The sequence below is a fragment of the Cryptomeria japonica genome, chromosome 9 (genome assembly GCF_030272615.1).
Source record: "Cryptomeria japonica chromosome 9, Sugi_1.0, whole genome shotgun sequence".
In the NCBI taxonomy this organism is placed as follows: Eukaryota; Viridiplantae; Streptophyta; class Pinopsida; order Cupressales; family Cupressaceae; genus Cryptomeria; species Cryptomeria japonica.
In genome coordinates, this window is record NC_081413.1 from 682,633,106 (window position 1) to 682,646,191 (window position 13,086).

Sequence of the window (13,086 nt, forward strand, 5' to 3'; positions counted from 1 at the left end):
GACCCTTCGTAGGGAGGTAACGGGAAGTGGAACTCATGTCATGTGAGACTTGGTGTTTAAGACCTACACAAACTAGTCGGTCATACATTATGGGTAACCCCCAACTAGTATGACACTCCTGACTAGAGGTGTATCTGGTTCTAGTGAATTGACGATAGCTTGCATTATGCAACTCCACCTTGGCCAAGGTTTTAACATTGCAAGCATGATTAAACGTGTTATCAATGATCACCACCCTTCTCGACATAGGTCAAGGGTCGAGTAGGTTTAACCAACAAGAGCCATAACTGAACTCACTTAGAAACCATTGACCACATGATTGTTTTACATTCTTTTTGTTATCAACACTAATTTTCTTAAGAAGTTACTGTTTTATTTTTCTAACTCAATATTGCAAAAGGTTTGTAATAATACAACTAATTCCCTCGATTGGGAAGGTAAGGGGTTTGAGAGTCGTTAGTTGTTCATTGATCCTTACGTTGGGATTAAACACCATGCAAGACATGTTTTTGTTGTCATTGCAATTTTGAGGGTTTTTCCTTTAATTGAGATGCCAAATGCATCATAATACAACTATGTCCTCCCACCCATTACCTTCCTAGACTAGGGGTTTAGTTTTGTCATGAGTTAGAGATGATAAATCTCAATTAGATAGATCATTGTATTGTGACCCATCAAAAAAAGGTCATTGTATTGTGCATAAATTAATATGCATGAAATCAAGATAGGATGGATATATTATTTGATATCCTTATTTTATGCCACTTAAACTTTTAGTGGCTTAAATGATGCTTTTAAAATTAATTTAAATAACAAGGCACCCCCTTCTCACACTTATCTTTTTTAAAATTGCCAAATAGAGTTTGCCTAAGGTATTTTAGAAATGAACCTTACCTTTGCAAGAGTATTAGTATAAGATATTCATATATTTATATAAACGAATCTATACATCTTATGTATGCATTATTTCAATAAGATATATGTATATGCTACAAAACATGAGTCACTGCAAATTTTAATTCATTTATTAATAAATTAACTAATTATAAATTAATTAATAATAATAATAAATTAACTCAAAAACCAATACATAACTTAGGGTCGTGAAACCCTAAAACCTTTATGTCGACCAACTGGGGTTACCTGACACAACGATTGACATAAATAGCCAAGGTCAATTTGAGACTACCCGACTCAGGGTTAGGGTTTCCGATGGCATAATTTTTTCTCTCTCCTTACCTCCCGACCAGATGATACTTCCCCTCCCTTTGTGGAGGACGACAATCTCTTGCACACACTTGGCCGATTCAACCAGTTAGATCAAAATCTTGTCTTATTCTGACATTTCAAATATCATTAACAAAAATGAAAAATTATATAATAATGTTAACTATCAAGTTGAATCAATTTAACAATTATGATTCATCCATTCATTATTCTAAGCACAATTAGCATCATTCAATTATGCATGAACATCTAGGGCACATTCATTCAATTTAAACATGAAAATCTAGGGCACATTAAACATATTGCAGGTATAGCATAGATCAACTAGGGCACACATATAACATGGCGTAATCACAACATATAAACAACTAGGGCACAAGTGGGATGTAACATCTTATCAGCCATATCAAACTAAAAATGCATATTTTTATATCCCAAACACCTTTGCTATAGGAACTTACTAACATTCTCAATATGCTTTCTACCCTCTCGCACCCACTCAACCTTCTTTGTAACCTATTATAGCATTGTAAATTGTATCCCTTTACAATTTCGTCCTCGCCTTGGTGTTTTGACTTTCAGTACTTTGTACCTGCTTTGATGTTGCTCACACCCTCTTGAAATCTACATTTTCAACTCCTTCTTCAAACTCTATTCAATTTGAGTCCTGATTAACAAGACCAAGACACCTCGGTCTGCCCAATTAGGACCCAAAATAGGACCTCACAATAATCACTTCATGTGGGTGGGGAATTTGGCTATGAGTCTGACTACTCTGAAAATTCAAGCACTTAATGCACAATTAGGTATAAAAGGAAGCCTACCCCCTCATTTGGTAACTATTGTAGACACATAAATATGTCCACTAAATTAAATAAATATTTAATATGTGTTTAATGCACTAATATTCTTCTATTAATTAAATTCACATTTAATTAATTCATTTCAAACCTATGCATCTAATCTAATTAAATAAATTTCATAAATTTATTTAAATTACTAATTATAGTCCAGCTATTAAATAAATTAATTTAATTCCCTTTCCTCTATTTAAAGTGCCTAACCAAAATCCCTATTTAAATAAATAAAATATTTATTTAAAATCCCCCATCCACTCGCATTCTCCTACGAATGTGAGTAGCACCATTATTTTGAATAAATAAATTATTTATTTAAAAATCCTAAATTCATCCCACTTGCACTTTCTAGAATATGCAAGTTGTATGCCTAACCTTCTTCTAGATTCTTCCAAGCCCTTCTACATTAACCTAAACCCCCCTTCTAACCACTTGCCCAATCCTAAACCCAATTTAACCCCCAACCCATCATCTCACCCATTTAAGACTCTTACAAAATCTTAAATGCTTCCCTTCTTCAACAAGTTAACCCACATGAGTTTTGCCCCTTTGGTCAAAGCCTGGCCATGGGTAAACCTTGCACAAGAGTTTACCATTGGATAATAGCTTTATCCAATTACTCAACCACATGAGGTTGCCGTCATGTCCTCTCAAGCATTTAATGTTTCTTCCCTCTCCTCTCAAGCCCTCTCAAGATGCCACTTGTCACCATTACATTGGTGGAAGTTGCAAACATGGATTGAAGATCATGCCTCTCATGCAATCCTAGCCCTTGCTAAGCCAAATCAATCTTGACACTTCAATCAACCATTTTGCCCAAAAAAAGGAACTCTCACTCTTAAGCGAAAATGAAGAAGCATCGTGAGCATTGTTACTATAGATGCATAGATTTTAAGATCTTTTATAGCAAAGTAATTCTAGTGTGTGCATTTTCATAGTAATAGGATTTCATTCTCAACCATATTCAATCTTTCATTTGGAATCCATGGCTACATGCTAAAAATTGAGGGCTACACTCAAGCAAGCTTTGGATCTTGGAGAGGAGTGTAGACACCTGAAATTAACATTTAATTAATTTAAGCGTATCAACATAATTAATTGACTTAATTGTGTTATCCTCATTCCTCATGGAATCAATTAAATCTAATTTAATTAATCCCATCACTATTGTCCAATAATTAATTTATCAAAAAAATTAATTATTCCCCTATTCTTCTAAAGTCCCCTCCAATAATTATTTCCTTTAACCCACTCAGTTAATTAATTCCAATTAATCAACCTAGTCACATGATTCCTACAAATCACTTTTCCTAATCCCACTCTAACCTAATTAATCCTTCTAGAATCTCTCATAATCATGTTTATCATTATCCCTCAATTTTTAATTCCCACTCATGTCACATCAACATCGAGTCTCTCAAAGAAATTCAAATTTCTTTGAATCCCTCAATGCATCCTTATTTTGGAATTTTTAATTCCTCATATTTGAAATTCAAATTTCTCCCCCCTTTTTCCCAAGTAATTTTATATTCCTGTTTATTTTCCCAAGGCACCCTTGATCCATGCCTTCTATCTAAAATCAATCTCAACCCTTCATAATCAAATTAATATTGGCCCTCCATTGGCCCTCTCCAATCTATAAATTGGAGCCTATTTTCCTCACAAATCATCCACCTCTCATGCATTGTCATGTTGCCTATTTCTTCTCTCATCCTCTTCTAATCCAAATCCTCATATCCATCACTCAAGTCCAATCCAATAATCCACTTACCTTATTGAGCATTTGGAGAGCATTCCACATCCGTCAAGGAGCCCATCCAATCAAGTTGAAGAGAGGCGCTATTCAACTTCATCGAAGGCTCAATCCGAGGAAGAGGTAAAAATAGCAAAGGTATAAAATGGTCTCTTGATGTTTTAGATTTTTTCATGCTTATTTCATTGTCATTTTGATCATTTGACCTTTCAATCTGTTTTCCCCTCTTTATTATGGCATGCCCGGTGGGACCCACGTCTCGAATTTAACAAAAAATTGAGTTTTTTTTGTGAAGGTTTTTCGTAGGTTCATACTTCAGCGCGAATGCACGCGCATTGGCGCAACCGTTTTCTAGATCGACGTGAACGCCTGCTAATCAGTGCGACCGTCTCGGCTTTGGCGCGCCCGCATCAAATTTCAAAATTGTTATGGCGTCTCACTGTTCTTCAGCGCGACCACCACGCAAATCTGTCTATCTCCTCTTCTTCATTCTTTTTGTTCTTCTCACTTCTATCTCTTTTCAGTTGTCACTTCAGCGCGACCGCTTTGCGATTAGCACGAGCGTTTTGTTACGGATTTAAATTTGAATTTTTGGGCGCTAACTCTAGTTGTTTTGACGCAAGCACCTTCTAGTCGACACGACTATAATTACACAAGCCTTAATCCTCTACCATCCATATCCATTACACATTATCCTCCCACCTCATACATCTTTATCCACTATTCATTGCATCCTTAATTCCACTACCTCTAGTGTGGGGCATTGCACTCCTTTGTAGCATAGTCCTTGGGTCTCCATCACCCTACCCTCCAGTCTTCCATATCCTATACATATCCATCCACTCCATCCATCTGTCTCTTATCTAAACAATAACTCCCTCCTTCCATTCATCCATCCTCTTACCCACCCATTGGTTCTCCCTTGTCATTGGTTCTAGTCAATCAAATCCTATCCACCAATCCATCCCATCCTATCCAATTTCTAATCCAATCCTATCCTATCCAATCATATTCTCCATCTCTTACAATTCAATCATTAATCCCATCCTCAATCCAATCCTATTCAATCATCCATCCCCCTTTTCATCCTATCTAATCATTTATCCTTCTTCTAATCCTATCCAATCCATCAAACTGAGATTTCCCCATCTACCCGAGCTCGCATTGACTTGTGCCTAATCCAAGCACCCATCCATACTTGGCTAATCAAATCCAAGTGAAAATCATCTCATCTGCAGACCTTGTGCATCCAACTTGTCTTTTGTCATCCATCAATCTATCCATCACCTGCCCCTCGGGATGCATCCTTCCCTAGTCCGACAATTTATCCAAATCCATGTCCTACTCTTGGCAAGAGATGTAAGTTGGTCGTGTGCATATTGTTTGCATGCTTGAGCTTTTAGCTTTATTTTCATCTTGTGTCCCAGGACTATACTTGTTCAGGACTGCCTTGATCATCCTATATCTTGGTATGTCTTGGTTGGTGTATAATGGGGCATAGTTTTCATGGTATGGTGTGTTTAAAGGTCTTCCTTGTACGAACCGGTAACCCTGCATTAGTGTTTATAAATACTTGCGTGATTGTGTGCAAGGCATTCCTATTTCATTGAGTGTCAGTCCACACTTCGGATCTTCATATCATCTTGGCTCTTATAATCAGTGGTGTAGACTATCCATGGCAATATCAAATCTAGGTTTGCTCTCTATACTTGCTCAACAAGAAATCCAATCCATTTATCGTTTCGTCTCATTTCATTCACAACACTCCAACTCATTCCTACTTCCATCTTTCATTATCTTCATCCTTTCATCACTTATTCTTCTAATTCCTTTTGAGAGCACACCTGTGTTCTTCGAACCCGCATGTCCTCTCGAGGGGGCATACAACTACTTCCTCGTCATCATACTTCCTCATCTCATGACTAGGGCATCATGCTACTAGTCCTCTCCTTCCACTATGTTTTATTATTCTTTGATATAACATCATTTTATGATGCTATATCAAAGAGGGGCAAAACGTAGATAACTAAAATTAATATATAATTAATTTAAGCCTATCAACATAATTAATTGACTTAATCGTGTTATCCTTATTCTTCTCGGTGTTAATTAAATCTAATTTAATTAATTCTATCAGTATTGTGCAATAATTAATTTATCAAATAGATTAATTATTCCCCTATTCTTCTTAAGTCCCCTCCAATAATTATTTCTTCTAAACCCACTCAGTTAATTAATTATAATTAATTAACCTAGTCATGTGATTCCTACAAATCAGTTTTCCTGATCCCATTAGCCTAATTAATCCTTCTAGAATCTCTCATAATCATGCTTATCATTATCTCTCGATTTGTAATTCCCACTCATGTCACATCAACATTGAGTCTCTCAAAGAAATTCAAATTTCTTTGAATCCATCAATGCATCCTTATTTTGGAATTTTTAATTCCTCATATTTGAAATTCAAATTTCTCCCCCCTTTTTTCCAAAGAATTTTATATTCCTGTTTATTTCCCCAAGGCACCCTTGTTCCATGCCTTCTATCTAAAATCAATCTCAACCCTTCATGATCAAATCAATCTTGGTCATCCATTGGTCTTCTCCAATCTATAAATTAGAGTCTATTCTCTTCACAAATCATCCACCTCTCATGCATTGTCATGCTGCATATTTCTTCTCTCATCCTCTTTTAATCCAAATCCTCCTATCCATCACTCAAGTCCAATCCAATAATCCACTTACCTTGTTGAGCATTTGGAGAACATTCCACACTCGTCAAGAAGGAGCCCATCCAATCAAGTTGAAGAGAGGCGCCATTCAACTTCATCGAAGGCTCGATCTGAGGAAGAGGTAAAAATAGCAAAGGTATAAAATGATCTCTTGATGTTTTGTGATTTTCTTGTTTATTGCATTGTCATTTTGATCATTTGACCTCTCATCCTATTTTCCCCTCTTAATTCAGTGGAAGAAAAGGATAAAGACTAGCAGCATGATGCCCCAGTCATGAGATGAAGAAAAGGATAAGGACTAGTCGCATGATGCCCCAGTCATGAGATGAGGAAGAATAATAGGGAGGAAGGATGAGGAGGAAGCAAAGGTATATGTTGGTATTTTGGTATGGTTTTGTCATTGATGTCAACACCTACTAAACACTTATCAACTCTAGCACTTTGGAGAATCAACAACATTCACTGGCAAGCAAGTGACTTATGCACAGTCACCGGTATATGTTACAGCGACAGGATATAATGATCACCGGCACTTGGAATGGCATGGAAAACACTTGGTTATGTCGAAGACATTGTTTGGACACCTTGTCTTGGACATTTGTTTATTGGCATATTCGTATTTGCATATTTTTTGTTATCGACAAATAGGTCCAGGTTATACACCGACAGGTTTATCTTTTCCAGATCAGCACGACATGCTATGGAGATGATTTATTATTGTTGTAAATGCATCAAGCCGACATGTTGAATCGGTTATTGCATCGGATATTGTTTTGTTTGTAAAATGATTTTATTGTAATATCTTGTAGAGCCGACCTACTAAAATTGGTCTTGGGTTATGATATAAATGGAAGATCGCATTTGTAAGATCAACAGTGGAATGCGAAGAAGATTTGTGTGCAGGTATATGCGAGAATAAGCAGAGCTATACAGGCAGACATCATTTGAAGGTTGAAGGAGGGTTTTGTGAAGACAATCAAAACTACACCGGTACTGAATCCAGCATAGAAAGATGATAATTTGAGCAATACATCTTTATTGGATTTAACCATCCAATTGTAGTCAGTGTGACTCCTATTCTGTGTTTGAGCAGTGAGCTCTGGGCACTTGGCCTTTCTGCATGTGCAGACCCCATTTGTATACACTTACTATCTGCAGTAGTATCATCTGATTGTGGATAAGGTTTCCCACCGTGGTTTTTCCCCTTACAGGGTTTCCACGTACAAATATTGGTGTTATGTGTTGTGGATGACTTTGTCCTTTTATTTCATGCATTAATCTTTACCGGTATTGCAATTATCTGATAAAACTGTCCATCGGTATAAAAGACTGGTTTACCAATATTCAGCAAAAGTTGGTTAAGTTGTTTTTGGTTTGAATTTATTTGACAACTGATTCACCCCCCCTCTCAGTTGTCTCCGGGACCTAACAATTGGTATCAGAGCCTAGTCCTCTTTTGCAGAAGTTTAACAGCTTGAGAAGATCCAATGTCTACTAACTATTTCAGGAAGGACAGTCCTAAACTTGATGGAACCAACTATGGCATATGAAAGATCAGAATGGAGACACATATAAATTGCATTGGAAAGGACATCTAGGATGTTACAAAGAATGGCTATACTACTCCTACTCAAAGTCAGCCTAATCCACCTAACTTGACTAAAGATGAGGAAAATGATTGCAAAGCAAGAGAAGCACTTTTGAGTGCATTAACAGATCAACAAATCATGGTATTATCATATAGGTCTACTGCTAAAGATACTTGGGATCATTTGGAAACACTGAATGAAGGAGATTCCACAGTCAAAATTGCAAAACTTGAAAGCTTCCAGGTCACGTATGAAAATCTAAAAATGGAAGAAGATGAAAGGATTTCTGCTTTTATGGAAAGAGTTAATGAAATTGTTTTGGGTATTGAATGTTGTGGAGGAACCTTAAGTGAGGATGAAATTGTTTCAAAAGCTTTAAGAGGATTGCCACCGACATATAAAATGAAAGTCACCGCTATAAATGAGTTAAGAGCAATGCCTAATACATCAGTAACTAGAGATACACTGATTGGAAAACTTTCAGCCTTTGAAATTGAGGAATTTGATCTTGTTGCTACTATAAAGATAGATTTAGCCTTTAAAGCATCAACATCATCTGCACCATCATTTGACAAATCTGATTGGAAAGCCTTTTATGCAAGAGAACTTGAAGAAAGCAGGAAAGAAAATGAAGAACTCGAAGAACTTGAATCACTATTTGCAAGGAAAATGCCTAAAGGTCCAGTTGGAAGTAAGTATGAAGATAAAGCACCCTTTAAATGTTTTGATTGTAATAAGATTGGTCATATGGCTTTAAGATGTCCTGATAGACATGCTAGACTAAGAGAAGAAGCTAGAAGGACATACAAGCCCAACCCTGAATATCAGAGATACAGATTTAAGAAGAATAAAGACAAATCTTGTTATCTTGTTGATGAAAGAGTGACTGATGATTCTGATGAGGATCCAGCAGACAATGGATGGGTTTTTATTGCTATAATAGAAGATCAACCAACACCTACAATCCAACTGGTAGAGCAGGCCTTGGCAGCTAAAATTGAAGTAAAGGATGAGTGAATCATTGATTCAGGATGCTCACATCATATGACAGGAGATAAAGGTAAATTCTTCAACTTTCAAGAATATAATGGAGGCTTGGTGAGATTTGGAGATGACAAAGCTTGTCTGATCAAAGGCAAGGGTACAATATCTCTTGATGGTAAGAATAATATTGACAATGTTTACTATGTTAAAGGTTAAAGCATAATATTTTGAGTGTTGGTCAATTAGTTGAGAAAGGATTTCAATTACAATTCAAAAATGGTAAATGCAAAATTATGAACAGAACTGGTTTAGAAATTGCAACCGGTAATCAAACTAGAGGTAATATCTTTCATTTGAATAATAGTGAAAGGACATGCTTGATTGCACATATTGATGAAAGTTGGCTATGGCATAAAAGACTCTATCATGTAAACTTTGATTGCATGGTAAAAATCAATACTACTAAGGCAGTTAGAGATTTACCTAAAATTGTCAAACCTCACAATACAGTATGTAAGGAATGTCAATTTGGAAAACAAGTTAGAGCTACTTTCAAAAGTATTCCAGAAAAATCCAATAATGCTCTTGACTTAATTCACACTGATTTATGTGGTCCAGCTAGAACTAAAAGCTTACAAGGTGATAGATATTTCATGTTAATCATTGATGACTATTCTAGAATGTGTTGGGTTACTTTTCTCGGAGAAAAATCAGAAGCACTTGGAAAGTTCAAACTGTTCAAAGCAATGGTAGAAAATGAAACCGGTAAGAAAATCAAATGTCTAAGATCAGACCAAGGAGGAGAATTTACATCTAAGGAATTTAATGCATTCTGTGAAGTAAATGAAATCAGAAGACAAACTATTAGCACTTCAGACACCATAGAAAAATGGAGTTGTTGAAAGGAAAAACAGAACTATCTTGGATGCAGCCAAAAGTATGTTATCAGAAGCAAACCAACCACATGTATATTGGAGAGAAGCAGTAAGTACAATGGTCTATACATTCAACAAAGTTCACATCAAAGGTGAAACCGGTAAGACCCCTCATGAACTATGGTTTGGTATTACCCCTACTCTTAAATATTTTAGAATATTTGGAAGTAAATGCTATATTAGAAGAGATGAGTATATTGGGAAATTTGATCCTAGAAGTGATGAAAGAATATTTTTTGGTTATTCATCTAAGAGTAAAGCATATAGATGTTTTAACAAAAGATTGCAGAAAATTGTTGAAAGTACAAATGTGAAGATTGATGAACAATTCAGAGGAACTTCAAGGTATATAGATTTTGAACCGGCAACAGAAATCCTAGAGAAAATCATGAATCAGCAGTAAAAAGGATTTTTCGGTACTTACAAGGCACTACAAATCTTGGATTATGGTATCCTAGAGATGAAAACTTTGAATTATGTACAAATACAGATGCAAATTGGGCAGGAGATGTGGATGATAGAAAAAGCACCACCGACGGAGCATTTTTTCTTGGAAGCAGACTAGTTTCTTGGTTAAGTAAGAAACAAAGTTGTGCATCCTTATCGATAGCAAAATCAGAATATGTTGCAGCAGCAACTAACTGTACACAGGTACTATGGCTTAAACAAATGTTGAAAGACATAAAGGTAAAATGCAAGGAACCTATAACTATCTATTGTGATAACACTGCAGCAATTGATATATCTAAGAATCCAGTACTACATTTTAAAACCAAACATGTTTCTATCAAACTGAATTTTCTAAGAGAAAATGTTGAAGCAAAATAAATAAAACTGGTTTATGTGAATACAAAAGAGCAGATTGCAAATATTTTTACTAAACCTCTACCTAAGGAGACTTTTGAATATCTCAGAGACCAGCTTGGGGTCATACCCCCACCGGTAGAGACTTAGGAAGTTGATGTTTGTCATCAATCGACAGAATTAACAGAGAAATCTTTTACTCCGACTTTGATGAGGAAGCTACTTCTCAGGGGGAGTAGTTGGTATACTAAATTGATTGGTATTTTGTAATAACTTTGGCATTTGATGTCAAAGGGGGAGAGATTGGTATGGAAAAACACATTATCTTTTGGGGAGAGATTATTCATTGGGAGAGATTCTTACTCTATGTATCTATATTTTGATTTCTGGTTATTGGGAAATTGTTGGCTTTTGGTATTTGGCATTTCTGTTTTGGCACTTTGATGGTTTTTCCATCTTGTGTTGCCATCAATGCCAAAGGGGGAGATTGTTGGTATTTTGGTATGGTTTTGTCATTGATGTCAACACCTACTAAGCACTTATCAACTCTGGGACTTTGGAGAATCAACAACATTCACCGACAAGCAAGTAACTTATGCACAGTCACATATATATGGTACACCGGTAGGATATAATGATCACCGACACTTGGAATGGCATGGAAAACACTTGGTTATGTCGAAGACATCGTTTGGACACCTTGTCTTGGAGATTTGTTTATTGGCATATTCATATTTGCATATTTGCTGTTACCGACAAATAGGTCCAGGTTATACACCGATAGGTTTATCTTTTCCAGATCAGCATGACACACTATGGAGATGATTTATTATTATTGTAAATGCATCAAGTTGACATGTTGAATCGGTTATTGCGTCGGATATTGTTTTGTTTGTAAAATGATTTTATTGTAATATCTTGTAGAGTCGACCTACTAAAATTGGTCTTAGGTTATGATATAAATGTAAGCTCTTATTTGTAAGATCAGTAGTGGAATGCGAAGAAGATTCGTGTGAAGGTATATGCGAGAATAAGCAGAGCTATACACGCAAACATCATTTGAAGGTTGAAGGAGGGTTTTTGTGAAGACAATCAGAACTACACCGATATTGAATCCAGCATAAAAAGATGCTAATTTGAGAAGTACATCTTTATTGGATTTAACCATCCAATTGTAGTCAGTGTGACTCCTATTTTGTGTTTGAGCAGTGAGCTCTAAGCACTTGGCCTTTCTGCATGTGCAGACCCCATTTGTATACACTTACTATCTGCAGTAGTATCATTTGATTGTGGGTAAGGTTTCCCACCGTGGTTTTTCCCCTTACAAGGTTTCCACCTACAAATATTGGTGTTATGTGTTGTGGATGACTTTGTCCTTTTATTTCATGCATTACTCTTTACCGGTATTGCAATTATCTGATAAAACTGTCCACTGGTATAAAAGACTGGTTTACTGGTACTCAGCAAAAGTTGGTTAAGTTGTTTTTGGTTTGAATTTATTTGACAACTGATTCACCCCCCCTCTCAGTTGTCTTCGGGACCTAACAGTATGCCCCCTCAAGAGGACATGCGGGTTCGAAGAACACAGGTGTGCCTTTGAAAGGAATTAGAAGAATAAGTGATGAAAGGATGAAGATAATGAAAGAGGGAACTAGGATGGATTGGAGTGTTGTGAATGAAATGAGACAATGAAATGATAAATGGATTGGATTTCTTTTTGAGCAAGTATAGAGAACAAACCTAGATTTAATATTGCCATGGATAGTCTACACCACTAATTATAAGAACCAAGATGATATGAAGATCTGAGGCGTGGACTAACGCTCAACCAAATAGGAATGCCTTGCACACAATCATGCAAGTGTTAATAAACAGTAATGCAGGGTTGCTGGTTCGTAAAAGGAAGACCTTCAAACACACCATGCCATGAAAACTATGCCCCATTATACACCCGCCAAAACATACCAAGATATAGGATGATCAAGGCAATCTTGAACAAGTATAGTCCTGGGACACAAGATGAAAACAAAGCGAAAAGCTCAAGCATGCAAACAACATGCACATGGCCAACTGACATCTCTTGCCAAGAGTAGGACATGGATTTGGATAAACTGCCAGACTAGGGAAGGATACATCTCGATGGGCAGGGTGATGGATTGATTGATGGATGACAAAAGACAAGTTGGATGCACGAGGTCTGCAGACGTG